This window comes from Dromaius novaehollandiae, chromosome 7 (genome assembly GCF_036370855.1).
Source record: "Dromaius novaehollandiae isolate bDroNov1 chromosome 7, bDroNov1.hap1, whole genome shotgun sequence".
NCBI lineage: Eukaryota > Metazoa > Chordata > Aves > Casuariiformes > Dromaiidae > Dromaius > Dromaius novaehollandiae.
The window spans coordinates 5216736-5234418 of record NC_088104.1 but is presented as its reverse complement, the minus strand read 5'-3'; the positions used below and the strand labels follow the sequence as shown (position 1 = coordinate 5234418).

The 17683-nt window shown below is 44.2% G+C and overlaps 1 long non-coding RNA gene across 1 annotated transcript; it reads left to right on the top strand.

Annotated features, from left to right (window-relative positions):
- Positions 1–849: 849 nt before the first annotated feature.
- On the top strand, positions 850–16578 carry LOC135328831 (uncharacterized). Its single transcript, XR_010389912.1, has 4 exons — positions 850–1364; positions 2352–2417; positions 3370–3443; positions 15050–16578. It is a non-coding gene; the product is annotated as an uncharacterized LOC135328831 (long non-coding RNA).
- Positions 16579–17683: the final 1105 nt, after the last annotated feature.

The window sequence follows — 17683 nt, the reverse complement described above, 5'->3', positions numbered from 1 at the left end:
GTTAGTCACTGAATACAGTAGGTGTCAAAAGATGATGCCCGAGGACCACATAACGGGCTTTATGTGACCAAGAATCTCACCGTTATGCTATTTTTTTCCCTTACTGCTGGACTGTAACTTTTAAAAACATTCCAAATCTGTTGCAGCAAAGGAGAGGGATTGGGAAAGGAGGTGGTGGAAGAGGACAAACAAAAAATAAAGATTACCATTGACGGTCATGAATAGCACCATCTTTTTGAGCAATACTTTATTAGCATGCCACAGTTTTGATGATGGCCTTTTATTGTTTTTTGTGGTAACTCTTTAAGTATCTTATCATTATGAATTCATTTAGTATTGATTGCAGTGGCTGTGATCATAAAGAATTAATTTGGCATGCCATGAATGTCATATGCATTCATATAAAAAATTTGCTTTAATTCAAGATTAATTAATATGGCAACATATTATTGCTTTTGTAATATCACCATCTTCATATATCTCATTTTTCCCAGTAGCTTGGAAGCCTGCTCACGCAGTACCTATACCAGAGCTACTTCATTTTTACGCAAGTTTTTCAAAGAGTAATTCTAAATCTGCTATATTTTATTCTTGGATTTCTTCATGCCTCTGGGATTAGTGTTTGAAAAACTCCCACGGCATCTAAGCACCCATACAGTTGTTGTAACAACTGGACTGAGCAGGTTTTCCCACCTATTTGACAACCCTGAATCAAGCAAAGGTAATTTAAAGCTTGCCTAGCTTGAATTTCTTCCTATCCAGCAGAGACTTCTGTCTCGAGCGAGAGGTGGCAAATGCAGAAGGGATTGCCCGAGATTTCAAACCCTCTGTCGATACGTCAAAGCACACTTAGAGCTAACTGAGCCTCGACTGAAAGCAGGTATTTGCTTTGGATGCTACGTCCCACCGCATCCGTTACAGGCAACACGGCAGCCGCACCTGCCTCCTGCGATGCCGCCTGACACAGTCGGATAAGGGAGGAACATAACACGCCGTGGCGGCTCTGGGTGGGCCATTGCAGCGCACGGGGACGTGTTGCACATAGCAGCAGGTGACATACCTCTTCCATCAGTCACGGACTAATCTCCAAAGCTTCGCGTTTAGAGTCACTCTGGAGAAATTCCTGAAGTCCTGAAGATTATTTTCATCTGAACGCTTCACTACTCATTCCCCCTGCCCTCACCAGCCCCAGTTTCCACCATTCCCAACTTCCCTGCATCCCAGAGGCGTTTGACTTGTGAATTTCCAGGCAGTTGCACCAAACAGCAAATGAACGCCTGGGATCTGTGCGGTGCATGAGCCGATCATCTTTGCTACGGATGCACGTACATTCACCCTTAAAAATCAAAGGGATCGCTGCAAAGGTAAGAGGCTATTCTTTATTTGTGCTATGGGAAGCAATAATGGAGATTTACAGTTCTTCAATACAGCAAAGGATTTCCTAGAATGCTGACTAACTGAACCACTCTGTAGTTTATTGATGCATCAACGCACTGAAAACACAGGTTTATTAATAAATAGCCTCACTGAAGTCTAAGATGTAAAGGGAGCCAGGAGGACAGTTTTTATGAAAAACAAGGGGACAAGAAAAAAAAAAAAAAAAACAAGGGAAGTGTGGAAAAAAAATGTTACTGTATGGGATTGAAGAAATATGATCAGGAGATTAACTTTGGGGATCGAGATAGAAATTTAAGTGCCTGGGGAAAACTCTGAGGATTGCAGAGATCTATGGGAGGTCTGCGCCTGCAGAATGTTTCGCCTCCTGTTTCTGATTTGCGTAGCTTTAACCATCCTGCCATTTAATTCATTTCTTTTGCAAAGAATGTCACAGATGTAAAAAACTACTTCTAAAAAGAAAAAAAAAAACAAAAACAAAAACCACTGGTGCATAAATGTAAAATGTCAGGCTCAGGTTGAGCTGCAAAAGGCACTGATGGGAAGGAAACCCTGTTGGCTCACCAGGGCAGCCGATGGGGACGAACTTCACTGTGCGACCACACACACGTGTCTCTTAGGCAACAGCTGGCAATTTTGCTGGTGGACCTCCATTTGCTCATGTCTCAGTGCAGGTTGCCAGTGCCCCATTCCCATGGGGCAAAGTGAGAGGAACGGCAGGGAAAGCCACCCTGACATCATCTCCTCCAACCTTGGACAGCGTTGGGAAACGCACATCAACGCGCAGCACGTGTGCCTAAACCAAGGCGACCTCCTCCTCACTGTTACAGTGGGTTATACCTGGGGATGTGCGAGTTAATCCGGGCACAAATGTGCAAAGGAGAGTGCTGCTAAAGAAACAAGCAGTACTAAAGGCTTTGTTCCATGTACAATAATACGGTGTTTTATTTCCCTAGACCTGGCTCGCGCATAAAGAAAAGCAGCACAGTTTGATACATGCCTTCTCCAGCGAGTACTGCTAAGTAAGTGCATTTGTTCTCAGTGTCGTTGTCATAAATATCCCGAAATTCCTTATTTGAAGTTGGGAACTAATGATTCTCTCCCCTTAACGTGCCACCGTGACTCTGCAGCCTATTGTTTCCCACCATTTGAGAATGCCCAAGGATGTCATTATAACTTCGTGTATCAATATTAAACCTTTGCAAATGGTTGACTAAATGAGCAGCTATCTTTGTTTCTGAAAGTACTGCCTTTTTTTTTTTTTTAAACTTCGTTTATCAGTAACTAGGTGTAGTCAATTGCTCTTCAGTATCGATCCCAATATCTATAGCAGTCACAGAGTACCTTCGCTCAAGGTCATTTTAAGGTCGAGTTATGATCAATATGAATTGACTGTCTGCAAATAAATTTAAGTAGCTGACATAACTGAAAGGAGTACCTATTTAAAATTAAGGTGGACCACGCGCTCCCCTCTTGGAAAGGGTCCTGTGCTATATAAGCACAGAAGAGGTACAACTAGTCTGAATGTGCATAACCGGCTCAGTAGCTTTTCCTGTGCTTAGAGCTGTATAACTGTGGATCTAATCCTGAAAGTATTTATGCATAGGAGTTAAAAAAAAAAAAAAAAAAAAATCTTCTGTCATGTTTGTGACATACTGAATCACTTGGGACCAGACCCATTGCCTTTAATGTAAATAATTTAAAATTAAAGAAAGATGCAGGCAGGATCTACGTTCCTATGTTCCATTTCACGTGGGGTTTTTTTGGACCCAACAGACTCTACATGATGCAGGCCAAGGTTTTCCAACAATGATACCTCAAACTAGTTCTTAAATCCTTGCTGAGGATATCCACATACCCTGCTTTTCTGAAGCAATGGGTTCCCACTTGTTTTAATGCCTGTCTGCAGGCAGCCATATTAAAGTGCCTCACACTGAAGCCAATAGTTCAAATTTTTTTCTTTTTTTTGGTCAGTCGACTTTTACATCCCCTTTTGGGATTTCAGAGGAGAGCTACCTGAGCATTGTACGGCACCCGACAAAAATGAGGTCAGTGGAATAGAAATAAGTGCATTGAATTGCAACTGAGGGAAGGGAAGTCGCGGGTGGAAAGGAGCGGCGTGGCTGCGGGAGAGGACGTGCCTGTGATGGGTCTGCTGGCCACTGGAGGTCACTGCTGCCTACCCAAGTGTGGCATGCAAAGCACTTGTGTGACTGCAAAAATTGTGGCAGGAGGAAGCAGTTTTACTGGAAACATTCCACATAGTTAGGCAATTTCTAATTTCAGAAAAATTGGCTCATAAAGCTCAAGAAGGCAATACCCAACTTCAAGAGTAATTAGTTTCATTTGTTTGCTTCAGCTTTAGCTGAATGAGAAACACTAATAAAGATTGAGTTTGGGGGTCGCAAGTAGTTCCAGAAAGTTGCAGCCATTGTGCTTTTAAAAAGGATATCTTCAATAAAAGGTATTACTTTTCTAGCACCATTCAACCGAAAAAAACAAATCTTCAACTTGGAAAATTTTCCTTTCATTTCTATCAGCACGTACCCGCAGGAAGAGTATATTAGTTTAGCTTGCCTAAGAGATACCACCACTGCTCCTGACCATTGCAACCAACTCCTCAACAAAAGCCCCCACTGAATTAGAGATAACTTGAGCAATACCTAAGAAAGATCTGGTCCACATCTGAAAAAAATCTGAAATTATTTTCTATATTTAGAGTCTAAATTATTATTGTTGTTATTAATTGAAGCCAGTCATCTTGGTTCTTCACATTAGCACAGCGGCTCTGCGGGTGGGATTTATGTGACCAAATGCAGATGTCTATCTTGCAGACATCTGAGCTAGGCTCATCTCCCATTCAGTATAGGAAAAGAGATGCCATTAATGTGGGATTAACCTCATCTTAAAGCAGATACAGCAACAGGCCAGATGAATTGCACGTTAAAAGAGCTGTTTCTCCCCACTCATTTAAAGGAAGTCCAGACAGACTAGCTCAGGTCTAGACCTCTAAAGTCAGGTGAGCTCACTCTCACTCCCTCTGCCTGAGCTTAAAAAAAGCTGTTCAGAAAAACAGGATGTTCCAGATACTCAGAGCACGAAAACCAGCATAGCTCCTCTTCAGACCAGAACTCTGTGCTAATTTATACCTCTAAAAACACGGCTGTAGACCTTCAGATTAAATACTCTAGAAGAGGGAGCTAGGGCTATCCGTAGTGCAAGGTTCACAAGACAGCTGAGCCCTAGCCGACTGCTTCTGCTTAAGGTCTTGCTCTGTTAGCTCCTACTCACAGCCACGTGCTTCTAACCCTCCTTGCTGGGTTACTTTCCTCATGGCTTAGCATGCTGAACCAGACCACCAAGGGGCTGGACAAGCACTAGACCTCATGCAGGAAAGGGCATGGGAATGTGCTGCCAAAGAAGGGCAACAAAACCAACTTTTTTTTTGGCAGTAGTAAAAAACTATGATGATGCAGAGCAGCTGGCATGCCTGGTGGAGAGGTCGTCGAAGCTAGGTAATATCCCTTTTCAAGATTCCCTATATGCCAACTCCAGTCCTACTCTAGCATTCAGACTCCTTTTTGATACTTTAGGACTTCCATAAATTTGAGTCCTAGCTGCACTTCAGGCTTCACGTATACCTCAAGCTGGGTTTTCTGGCTGATGAAAGTGATGTTGTTCTAGAAGTCATACAAGGTAGCCTAAATCCCACTTTATCTGAGAAATTCCCTTCACGTAGGGTAATTCTTTGAGCACAACACATATTCAATGCCCACATAGCATCTCCTTCATCCTCTCCCCCTTGTGACCCCATATATATGTGAACTTTTTCAGTCTGTCTTCAGACATACGTTAGCGTTACTCAGTTAGTACCCAGCAACTACGGCTCTGCTTTGGGAACCAAGACAGCAGCACCCACTTTTCGGGGCATCAAAGCAAACTGCATGCTCCAGCTCAGACACTGGAAGCACAGCATTCACACGGACAGTGTACATACTTTTGGTATCACGACCAACAAAAGCATTCAAAATAAGCTGTACAAAGGAAGTATTAGTGTAAGATTGCTGTCTAGTCACACCAAAAAGTGTCATCTACCAGGCCTCCTGGGAGAAGTCTTTCATCTTTAACTATCTGAGATATTAGGAGACTTTCCTAATAAAAAGATACATCATCCATTAGCTGATATATATAACCCAAATGACATCCTCACAAAGTGTAGCAATCTTGGGGCCCAAACCATTCAAGAGGCAATTACAAAATCAATAACACATGCTGCAGTGATTACATTTGATTAGAGACGGCATGGGAAAAAAAAAAGAAAAAGAAAAAAAGAAAAAAGGAAAAACCAGCAATATTTGCCCCCCAGCCCTAAAATGATAATTCTTCACTGTGCAGGTTCTGATGTATAAGAAGCTTTCCTCCTTATACATGAAGGAAATCAGTCTGATATATTGGTAGCGATGAACACGAATCAAAACCCTGACCACTAAATTTAAGGAAAGAGTGGAGCTGTAGCCAGACTGAGAGGCGAGACCTTCTGTTTTATTCTTGGGCCAAAACTGCACACATTCTTTGACAATTTGGATGCAGAACCGAGTTTTGTGGTTTGGGCCCATCCCTCATCACCAGCTTATCTTTTTATTTTACACACACACACCAAAATACCCTTAGATTTTAAATCATCTATCGATGATTGACTGCTTTTGTAGATATTCTTACTAAAGTTGACAAATGGCTTAATATAATGAATAAAACTAAGCAGACTACTATGATTTCTCCATAGAGTAAGCCATGAAGTTACCAGTATGTTTGGGACCCGACAGGGCCTAGATAACCCAACCTAGTCAAGGCTCATCTACTTTAATGTTAAATATATACACATTTTAATATCCTGCAATGAAAACTTACAGCCTAGACAGCCAGGATAGTAAACCAGGGCAACGGGGATAGCTAGAAACAGAAAGCAGGGAGCAGGGGAATGGACAGAGATAGAAAGGAAGTGCTATTCATGTTTCACCCCCATGAAAGGGCTTATAGACGACCGCATCCAACCAGGGTGAGCCTATGGACTTGCATGGGCTTTGGTCAGGTCCAGGTCAGGTCCGTACTCTCGTATGTGATTAGCCCAACATTTTACGATGAAGCATTTACACCAGCACGTGGGTTTGCCCCGTCTCACTTCAGAGAGGTGGCCCCCACTCTGCGCACACCAGCTCGTACCCAAGTACCTCCTCAAACTTGTGCCATCCAAGGGGAAATCTGTCACCAAGACCAGGAATCGCCTCCAGACAGGCACAGGGAAGTGGATGGCCCCACGTACGACGCAGCCCTGGGTCTGAGCCAGGAGGAGCCTTGGCTGGAGGCTGTATGACGACAGGGTAGCCACAGCACAGCAGCGGGAAACAGAATACAGGGTTTTACTTCCCAGTCTGGAGTCTTAATAGATAAATTGTGCTGTCTCTCCTAAAATGTATCTTTTAAAGATAAAAATTAAGCAGCTTGTTATGCAGTCGCTATTCAAGCAAACCCCTCCTGCTCAAATATTTAAAGGAGTCCTTCGGTTTATTTTTACTGTCTCCAGTGGGCTATTTGCTTGAGTCAAGACTGCCAGATTTGGTCCCATGGAACTTGATCTAAATAAACTGCAGGAAGTGAACGGGGGAAAAATCTTGTATTGTTCTCCTATTGCTCGAATTGCTTGAACTGCATTCAGGTAGCCTGACCCCTGCAAACATCTGTTCATACGCAGAGAGCTTGCATTCTTACAGTCTGCAAAATACAAATGCAATATTAAAAGCATAAAGGTTCCCTTCCTTTTCAAAGCAAGTTTCCACCTTAAATAAATTAAATTGTGTTGCAGCAGTAGCTAAGGTGGTCAATGCAATTAAATTCAAAACCTGAATGTATTGAACTTTCTGCAATTATACATGGGTCATCTCTGGACAATATGTTGGCCATCTGGTAGCATCTGTGCTGTTCCCACTAATAGAGTTCCTGCTGTGGCTCCGGGCCATGACAGGCAGCACTAAGCAGGTCACATGTTGTGTCTTTCAGCCATATTTAGGTCACAGTTTTGGGGGATGCAGGAATAATCTCGTTGCACAAAGGCAAAGAAAATGAATAACCCCTCTCAGGTATTTTGCGTGTGTAAAAAGTTAAAGGAATGCTTGTCGTGATTTTATCTGCTCCTCGGCCCTAGCGGTAAGAGCAAAGGGCTGAAGTCATGACAACTATTGCATTTAAAACTTCTATTTCAAACAACAATGGTCCTTGTAAAACTAACCCAGATATCTCTTTTCTCATCTCTTTAATGAGTCTCTCACATAAACATATGAACAGTTTACTGGCCTGCAAGAACAAGGTACTGAAAACAACATTCCCATCGCTCTCTCTTTGGAGAAATACGTAACGATTCCTTTTAGTGCTCTGTTTTGGCCATGAAGAGATGGTCCTGAATAATCCCGATTAGAGCCTGGGTCCAAGAGCAGCTCTCTGAACACCGGGCAGGCCTGAAGGGGCCGAGGGAGGGGGGACAGCGAGAAACACAAGCAGTTTTGCAGTAGATCTGCTAAAACTGAACTGCTTTCATGCCCTGTATATAGCCACAAGCCGTTTTAGAAGGTAGACTAATGAAAAATTAGTCTGGCTGTCTGAAACAGTGTCTCTTTTTGAATAAGGAAAAAGGCTACCTACAGTTGCTATATTATACCTGTATGTCTCAAAGCTATTAAGAGATGTGCGCGCAAGTTCATATGCGCCAAAGATACAGTGTTTCAAAATAATGTAATACTGATGTATTTGCTGCAAAATTAATTTAATATGGATTTTAAAAACAATGTGCTCTGTCTCTTGACCAACATAAGCAATTTCAGTTTGACATCAATTAGTGAGTAGCTTTTACTCTTATAGACATATTTATAATGGAAAGGAGTGCATTTAGGCTTTAAGGTCCTGCCAACTAATCAATTTGATGAACTAATTGATAATAAATGTTAATTGACAACTAACAGCAGTCAATTAATTGCATTTCAAATGCAGCTCCAGGAAGCTGAGTTGAACATTATTCTACCTCAAGCTACTCAAATAATAGCTCAGCAATGACTTTGCAACAGGCTTCAAAGGTCAAAATGGGCTACTTTCCTATTTGTCATAAGATCTGGGAACATGTGTTCATAAAAAGCAGTGACCTGTGCACACGCCTGGTTCGCACCGTAATTCCGATGTGACGGCTGCTCACAACGCTGCTCGACACCCCATCCATAAAGCTGCGCCGCGCCGCAGCTGCATCAGCGCTTTTTCTGCAAAACCCTGGGTTCAGGCTAAATTTCTCTTGGGGTGACACATGGGACTCAGGTTCTCCACCCAGAAGGGACATTTCTTTGGCTAAAGCTAATACTAATCTGTGTGTGTGCAGGATGATCTTTTTCCTTGACTGGGTTTCATCTCCTTGAAACATTTTGTGCAGCTCCTAGTTCTTTTTTTTTTTTTAACTGATCTCTTTGAAGCCTTTTAGCAGCAATGAAGACAGGCCAGTAATTAGATAACACAGTCTGTACAGGTAGGATGCTTTCTGATGCTTTCAGCCTAAACTCATTTCAGGAAACTGCAAACTCTAATAAGAAAATGAACACTTGCTGGTTTTGTTTAATATCTTGCTCTGGGCTTGCAGCCCTGGAGATGGACAAGGCACATTTATGAACATACCCAGAAGAAATTCTGGAATTCACACAGTATGCATATTCAAAATGTTTAATATCTTCCTATGCTTGCTTTCTAGCATAGACTTTACTTCCACCTTGCCTCTTGCCATCCGCACATCTGTGCAACAGTTCTCAGCCTCGCTTTAATTTCCTTCTCCGTGTCTCCTTCAAAACATCATCTGCTCCCTCACCTTGAGCTGCCATAGCTCAGACAATGTTTTAGAAACCCATCTCTCTGCACATAATATTTTAACCACTTTATTACAAGCCCTCCCTGTTCAAAAGGAGGCTGCTGGAAAAGACAGCCCTGATTAGACTCACAAAGCCCTTAACCTCTGCCTACACCCCTGGACTTTGCCAATTGACTTTTTAAACCCAGACCATGGTACAAGTACTTTTCTCATTGAAGGGATAAGTAGTTGCAATTAAATTGCCCAGAGCCTTTCAAGTCCGAGCCAGAATAAAAAAAAAATCAGCAGGATTCCTGCATTTTCCTAGGATAGACACTTGAATGCTGCAATGCTCCTTATCTCCTCCGAATTACAGTCTGCAGAACCTGCTCAGGATCAGCTGCATCCCTCCTCTAATCCAACAGCCAGGTTAGACCAAGAGCGGTCTACGCTGAGAAACCATGGGTTTCAGTGATGGCAGCGCTCTCAGGACTCCTGGCTCTGCCAGTTGTAGGTGTTACTCAAGTGATTGGTATCTAAAACAAATAAATACCTAGCTGTAAAGCAGCTGGCCTTAGCTCCACATTAGATAAGAAAGAAACAGCAAGAATGGGAAAACTAGTAGGAACAATGATCTCAGTTTTACTGAATTCTGCCCATTCAAGGGTGCGCAGGTCTTGGATCCTAGCTGTTCGGGGTGCTGCACCTAGGGATAGCGGTATCAGCCAGACATAGGGCGCTCCATCTTCAGTCATCAGGGCAGATTGTACTTATTTATGTATTTAGATGTAATGTCCACCTGCAGCCCTTCTCCACTACTGAGAGGATTGGGGATGGACCAGGGAGCACCACCCCAGCGTGTCCAGCCCCACGCAGAGGTCCTGGCCCGATGCCATGGCCCTGGGTCTCTTGGTACAGGCTTGCACCCAGGCAGGACAGTGTGGCCAACTGCCGAGAGCCAGATCCCAGGAGGCACGGCCATCCTCCTGGAAAACCTCAAGCTACAGAGACCTGGGTCTCCATGACAGCACCAATTTTGCTGTTTTAAGAAACACTTGCTTGTTCAGGCTTGTCGTTCCTGAATACAGAAGAGAAAATTACTTCCCCCCCCCCCCCCCCCCGGAAGATCACACCTTAAAAAAAGAAAAAAAAGAAAGAAAAAAAACCAAAAAAAACAAAACAAAACAAAAAAAAACCTTTATACTGCAAAAGGGAGTGGAAAAAAGTTTAATCCAGCCTGTGGAATTCAAACTTTCCTTAATGAAATGCATGATCCTTCATACCGCAGCAACAAGCACCGCAGAAACAGAGAAGCCCAGCACTCATCCTACCTTCCTTCCAAACTGAGACCTGCCAATAATTTCCCTTCCCTAAAATTTCCATTCTGTCATGACAGATAAAGTGGCAGGGTCTACCATCCCTAATCGCTGGCCTCGGCCCCTGCTGAATTCCAATACCATGCACAGTTTAGTTATGGACTTTAGGCTGCAATTCATAGCCAAACCATGGAAGAGATTTAATTCAATAGTGGCTGGGGTCACAGGAAGAGGATGCCAAGACTAGCAGACCCTGTAGTAAGATATCCTGAGAAAGACGGTTACTGGAGGCAGGGAATAAACCGGATGGTTTTGTGGGAGCTTACAGGAACATTAAGAGAGGAGAATCGAAGCCCTCCAGGAAAGTTAAAACATTAGAGAGAAGGAAATGGTGAAGGCTGGAGGGGCAGCTGGGAGACTGGAGAACTGTGCTGTGGTCTGAGAAGGGTGCTCTTGGGCTTGAAACTCCTCAACTGAAAACAAAAAAAAAAAAACACATCAGGACTGGTGTGTGCCGCGGAGAAAGTGGCAAGCTGAGTAAAATACTGAAACCCATTGCTGCTAATGTCTCCAAATTCATTAGGCAACAGCTCTTACTATAGCACTGAGAAACTCAAACCAAGGGCTGCGTAATATTTCTATGATGTCTTCCAGGAGGATGGTGGGAAGATGAAGCAAGTAAAATCAAAGTCCCCTTTGCTGTAATGGCAAGTCTTTAGCAGAGCAAAAGGCCACATCCATAGGAAATTTAAAGTCAAAACATAATCTAATAAATGTCCCTCAATATTTTTTTCCATGATCAGGTGCCCAACGATACGGAGATAGGCAGGAGGGTTGGGAGGCTTCTGGGCTGGAGGTGCAAGAAGGGAGTTTTGCATAAAAGCCAGTCATTGTGGGTGGCTGCGTAACAACATTATCACTACTTAAAGGTAGCTGTTCTGTGTTCACTTGTTTATATACAGAGGTTTTCAGTGGAGCTTTTACGTATTTGCTGTAATGTTGGAAGCCATTTATTTTACACCAAAACACAGGCCCCACATTAAAAACTATCACTGCCAGGAGTCCCTGTGCACGTAACTATTTTTATGGACCAAATGTTGTGGGTCACTGTTTTAAACACAAGCTTGTTGTACAGTATATGGCTCCGTAAAGCCTCCCTCCACCGCAGGCGTTTAATAGCCTGTCTGCCGCTCAGCCCATTACGGCAACTCGCGCTCCTTCTCGCTCCGTTTTATTAAAGCCCAGATCATCAGCGGGGCGCCCGGGGTGGTGCGCGGCTTGGAGAGTTTTACAGGGCGACCCGGGAAGCCCCCGGGGCTGGCGGGAAGGGGCGGCTCGTCCCCGCGACCGTCCCGGCGTGCAACCGCATTGCAGAAGCGTCTGCCATCGACCTCGCCGAGGCAGCGCGGGGGCCGCTGCCCTAGATTCTCCTGGCGAGCGGTCAAAATCCCACCGCCTCGCCGGGCTTCGGCGGAGCTTCACGCGCCGGTCTGGGGGCCATGCAGCGAGGGGCAGGCGAGGATGAGTCCCTTCCCCGCTTAAACGCCTCCCAGGCCTTCATTTTTGGCAAGCTGCCAGAGGAGGGTGCTCTGCTGTTAGCCGAAGACCCTCCAAATTGGAGGAAATTAGAGGGTGAGAGAGAGGAGACGAGCAGGAATCCTCTTCACCGTACATCTTCCTTCGGGAAAGACACCTTGGTGCATGCCTTTCCCCCCCCCCCCCCTTTTTTTCTTCCTCTCCCTTTTTTTTTTTTTTTTTTTTTTTTTTTTGTCGCTCATTCTGTCACTCTCTGGTTCTTTTACAATAGCAACAACAATGATCTTGTCTAAATGATTTCACAGGCTATTATTCAGGCACTCAACTTTTAACATTTCAATTTTGTCATTTTGTTGCCACACAAAAGGTGCACTTCTCCAGTATAATGTTCTGAGAATTATGTCAATGAGCAGTAATGGCTTTTAACATTAACTTGATCATTAACAACTGCATTATCTGTGGCATAATCAGCACCTCCGTCTATTGTGCAATATTACAGTACAGATTTTGGAAACCCAGGCCTAGCCTAAGCAAAAGTTCCTTGGATTAAGCTGTGATTTTCTTTAAATTGAATTTTTTTTAATAACATTTTCTGTGAACGCTTTTAAATTATTGAAAGTTTGGCTTATATCAGGTTGTCTGACCTCCAGAAAGAGATGGCAAATGTTTTTTTCAAACTGATCTAAGAGTGTCCGGGCTGGGGGTTGAATCAGGTCAACTATAACAGTTTAGCTAAACTAGCGCAAGCTGCAGACACATTCAGAAAGGCAAATCTCTTTTGAAAGTTCCCCATATCCAAAGCCTGGCCTATGTTGCATTTCTACATCAGTTTACTCCATCTGTTTCATAAATTTACCAACAGAAGCTATGCAGATGTTAACGCTTTTATATTGCTACACAGAGGGTTGCCAGTTTTAAATCTGTCCTTGCCAAAGAGTCAAAGGTAACATGAGAGTTACTCATTCATTTTCCACATTTTCTAAATAGAATTGCCATATGATTCACCTCTCTATGTCCTTGTTGGTGGTAACAAATCCCATAGCCCAGGGGGGTTTTTAGTGACCACGTGTTCTCCAGCACAACCTTTCCTAGGAGAAAAGTAGCAGGATCACAACTCCTCGGACATACAAAGGACCAGTGACTTAACCAGCGGGTAAGGCTTTATCGCTCCAGGTGGGATAAACCTATGGATTTTAATCAAACTGTGCTGATTTACTCCAGCGAAGCACCCAGCACTACTATCTGCACATATCTAAACTTAGACACGAGCCTTGTGCCCACACACAGACCCGGGAGCACAGCAAGCCCCCGCGCCCGACACTTGCTTTCCCCCTACTTCACCCCAAAAAGCAAAGCCCGGGGTAGTTAAGCAGCTCTCCCAAGGTCACACACGAATCAGGAACCGCTCCAGAATCAAAAGTTAGTCCTCCTGACTTTCCTATGTGCGCTTTAACTGCCAGACCATATCTGTCCATGCGTTAAAGACAAACTGCTGCAAAATCACTGGTCATTAGCTGCTCTGCTCTTTAAGCACTTCATTAACTTTTGCAGCTCTACTGGTCAGCGCTGCTCCACCACCCAATGGTTACACCAGCGCTGGGGTTTCTGTGGGCTGTTTCTACGCTATCCAGGCTTAGCGAAGGTGAAGAGAAGAGAAGCCAAAGAGGGAAAACGTCCTGAAATCCTCGGGTGACTTCTAGAGCACTAATGGCCACAGGACCTGCATAGAGCCCAGCGCATTATACAGCTCCCAAACAGATACTTTTTTAGGATGATCAGGTGTCCTCATGTGGAAAACAGCCTGCTGAAGCGAGGACAGCCTGAAGGCATATACAACCGGCAGACAACGGTTGAGTGCCCACCACGCAGAACAGCTCAAAGCAGCTCCATCCTGCAAGCCAACGCAGCAGTTAGGAGGTGATCGGCAGAAGACCTCTTAACTGCAATTTTCCACTTTCTTTGGTATGGTCCTGATGCATCCTGAACACAGAAAACAATGGGAAACTGTGCCTAGCCATTCCTAAAGACAGCAAAACGCGCAACTGCGAAGACGATGGGTGCTTTGTGGATGCAGTGTACTGGTCTAATGCAGTCAGCAGCTGAATAGCAATGAAAATCATTTAGTTCTATGAGTAAATAATTTCATTCTAGTAACAGTTACAATCATAACAATAATGAAAGCAATCACAGAGACTCAGAGAAGCATTAGAAAGATGCCACATTCAATTTACAGAGTTAGTTAAGCTAAGTCTTACATGAAAGAAATATTTTTAATACAATAATTAGATATTTGTCAGGAAATTCTTGCTTAGTCTTCAACCAGTTTCTCTGGGGGTTTCCCTATGGTGGGGTGGGTTTGGGTTTTTTTGTTTTTTGGATGTTACTGTGTTTCGTAGGGTTTGTAAGAAATGTCTCTGAGCAGGGGCTTGAGGAATCACTTGGACTGCTCCAGGGCTGCAGAACACGGCAGCAACGTAGGAGACAGAGGGCCGTGGTTGCACAGCAGCATCTCCAAGAGGGCAACAGATCATTCAGATCTGGGGCTCCCAAGGCCTTCATCAGAAATGGAAAGTATCAGGCATCTGTTGAAACAAGGCTTCTAGTATTTTAGGATGATTTGAAAAAAGAAGTACTTGCAACAGAATAGATGTCTTTCAGAACATTACCTACAAGCATTAATAGGCGCAAATCCAGCAGAGAGGAGACACACATGTGCAGGCAGCCTTTCAGCCTGCACCAGCATCATCTGGGCTGCGCTGTTCACATCAGCCCAGAGCTGGCTCAGGTGCATTAGCATCTAACTCTGTGTTCAGAGATACACACTCAGGTGTTTCTTCCTTGTCACTATATCCTTAAAAGTGCACCTACTTGAAAAACTGGAGCCTTGTTTTACACATTTATAATGTCACATCTTTGTTAACTTTTTTTTCAGTAATTCCATTACCACAAATCACAGGATTTCCAGATATTCCAGGATCAGAAGAGCACAACTTGACAAGTAGCAGATGCCCATTCAGAGGTTTTAAATAACATTCATTCATTTTCCAAACACAACAGCATGAAGTACCTACAACTTATCAGTAGCAAACCCAGACACAAAGCCTGCAAAAATGCACTAGCCTACCATATTCACTATTTCAACCAGTTTTAGTCAAGGAACAACCAGAAGAAATGAGAAGGAAAACCTAAGAGGCTTCACACAAGCTGTTTCTGTTTAAGGACAGAAGTTTTAGCTCAAATACAGCATAGTTGTGATGTCATTGAACACAGCAAAAGCTGCAGGCAAACAGAACGTTTTCATTGTAATACCACTACTGTAGGCATATTTGAAACACTATAGCATCTTCAGACTATGATTATAACTGTTTGTTGTTTCTGTGGTTTCAAAGATAATAGAAGCTGTTCATAAAATTTACACAATGCTGATGTGCCGCATACAAAATATAGACTCAGTGTCACAAGCAAAATTTTCCCGCTGAGAAACCTGCAGACCATCAAGTTATGATTTCATACTATTGTGATCAGCAATTAAAACTAGAGCACTAGAAATGCAACCCTGAATCCTTCGACTTACCCAGATAAAGCAAGATGGACGTGCCTGGTCCTCGCTTTCGGTACCCAAAGCAACAACTGCCTCAGAGACCATCTTGACTTGCACAGTCTCATTTGCATTGCCCAACAGAAGTCCACCACGAAGGAAGAAAAACCATCAACGTGAAAGAGGAACAGTGGTAGGAGAAATAACCCCCAACTGTGCACAACACACCTCCCTTCCCTCCCTGCAGCCCACCTAAGGTGGTAGCAGCACGTGGTACCTCCCTCCCACAGGTGCTGGAAAGGCAGGGGAAAAGATCACCTACAGCTGTTTGGCAGAAAATGAGAGAGCAGCCCTCACACGGTTAATTGATAGGTTCACTTATCTTCACCACCTTGCTGTTGAGCTTCGCCCTCAGAGGTGCAAAGAGAGGCAGATGTGGTACTTGGCAAGCTGTCAAGACATATCTTTCTTTTAAAAAGTAAGGCACACATCGCCGGCTGCTCGACGCCGGGCCCTTCTGTCCGTAACAACACTGCTGTCGGCACTGAGGATGCCCTTTTCAAACATGGTCAAGGGGGAAGCGGGTGATTTAGGGGAAAACAATTTTTCCTGGTGCTACCCAAAATGGGCTTCTTCCCACCCCACCCCACCATGAAGGGCTTCTTCCTCAAGCCCTTGCTGGTAACTCCTCATAGACATATTCTTTCACCAGAAATCAGACCCCATTTGCCACATGGGACTTACCAGCCACAGACCACCACCCTACCACATCAAGGTCCTCATGAGGTCCTCACACCCAGGGTCTGAAGGCCGTAGGCTTGACATCCATCATCTGCACCGTGCCTCTCAGATGGCATGATCCCACTCGCGGTTTTACCAGTGGCGTCATTTTTATTGTTCCATCCATCACTCCGTACTCTTCGCTCTGCAGGCAGGCTCTCCTTCTAAGTATTACTTGGAGATTTTGGAGCCTGAGGACAGATTTGAAGCTTTGGAAGTACCAAAAAGGTTATTCCCATTGACACCCACTGCAATCTTACTGTCTCTCCAGCTAAATAGTAACGGTCACTTGAAAAGTTAATGGAGAAGCTGCTACCGAGAGGCTTGTGATGCCGGCACCTCCTGTCAGAGAAACATTCAAAGTGAATCCGAAATCAAAGTAGACAAAGCTGAAGTTCTGCTTATGAATGTCCCACCCAGTAACACAACGTTGTCTCCTTTGATTTCAAATTCACTTTGAAAGCCTTGGAGCAGGAGGTGCAGCTCAATCGCGCAAGCGGGAGACGCATAATGGGGATGCCACCGCTTGCTTCCCACGTGGCTACTGCTAATAGATGGAGGATGTTTAACAAAAACGACAATAAGGTTCCAGTGCCAATGGGAATAATCTACCCACATTATCCTGTCATTCTTACGCTTCCCCGCACGGACGGATATGGCTTTTCGTTGCTGCAGAAACCACCCAGCGCACGCGGTGGGGCGTTCCAGTCAAATTGGAAATCTCTTCACGAGCCGAAAAATTTTGGAAATTTTGAAAAGTGGTTTCCTTCTTGGAGCTGACATGGGATTTTCCTGGCTTTAATGAAGCGGGAAACAGATCCAGAGCTCTCAACTTCCACTCCTAACGTATTTGCACGGAGTAATTTGCAATCGAAACAGTCCAGATAGTGCTCAGTCACAGCAACATGGTTTTACAGCCTCTGTACTTGAAAGAGCAGATTATTTTTGGTAATACTGCTGGATGGCAGCTCCCTAATTTGTCACCGCCTCATCCGCCCATGTTGCACATATTCACACCTTACCTAAGGACAAAAGTTACCGGCAGTGCCCTGTGAGCGGTTCACGTCCACGGCATAAACAACTGTCCTCTCTACAAAGCGATGGAGAACTAGACCCACCAGGCAATAAAGGACGTTTTTTATGGGGGCCGAAAATCCGTTAGCAAGCTGGCTCCAGCACCATCTACTTCACTGTGCCACTTCTTTCCTGGTGACACTTCGCTTGGAGCCGGGAAGGGCAAAGCTGGCA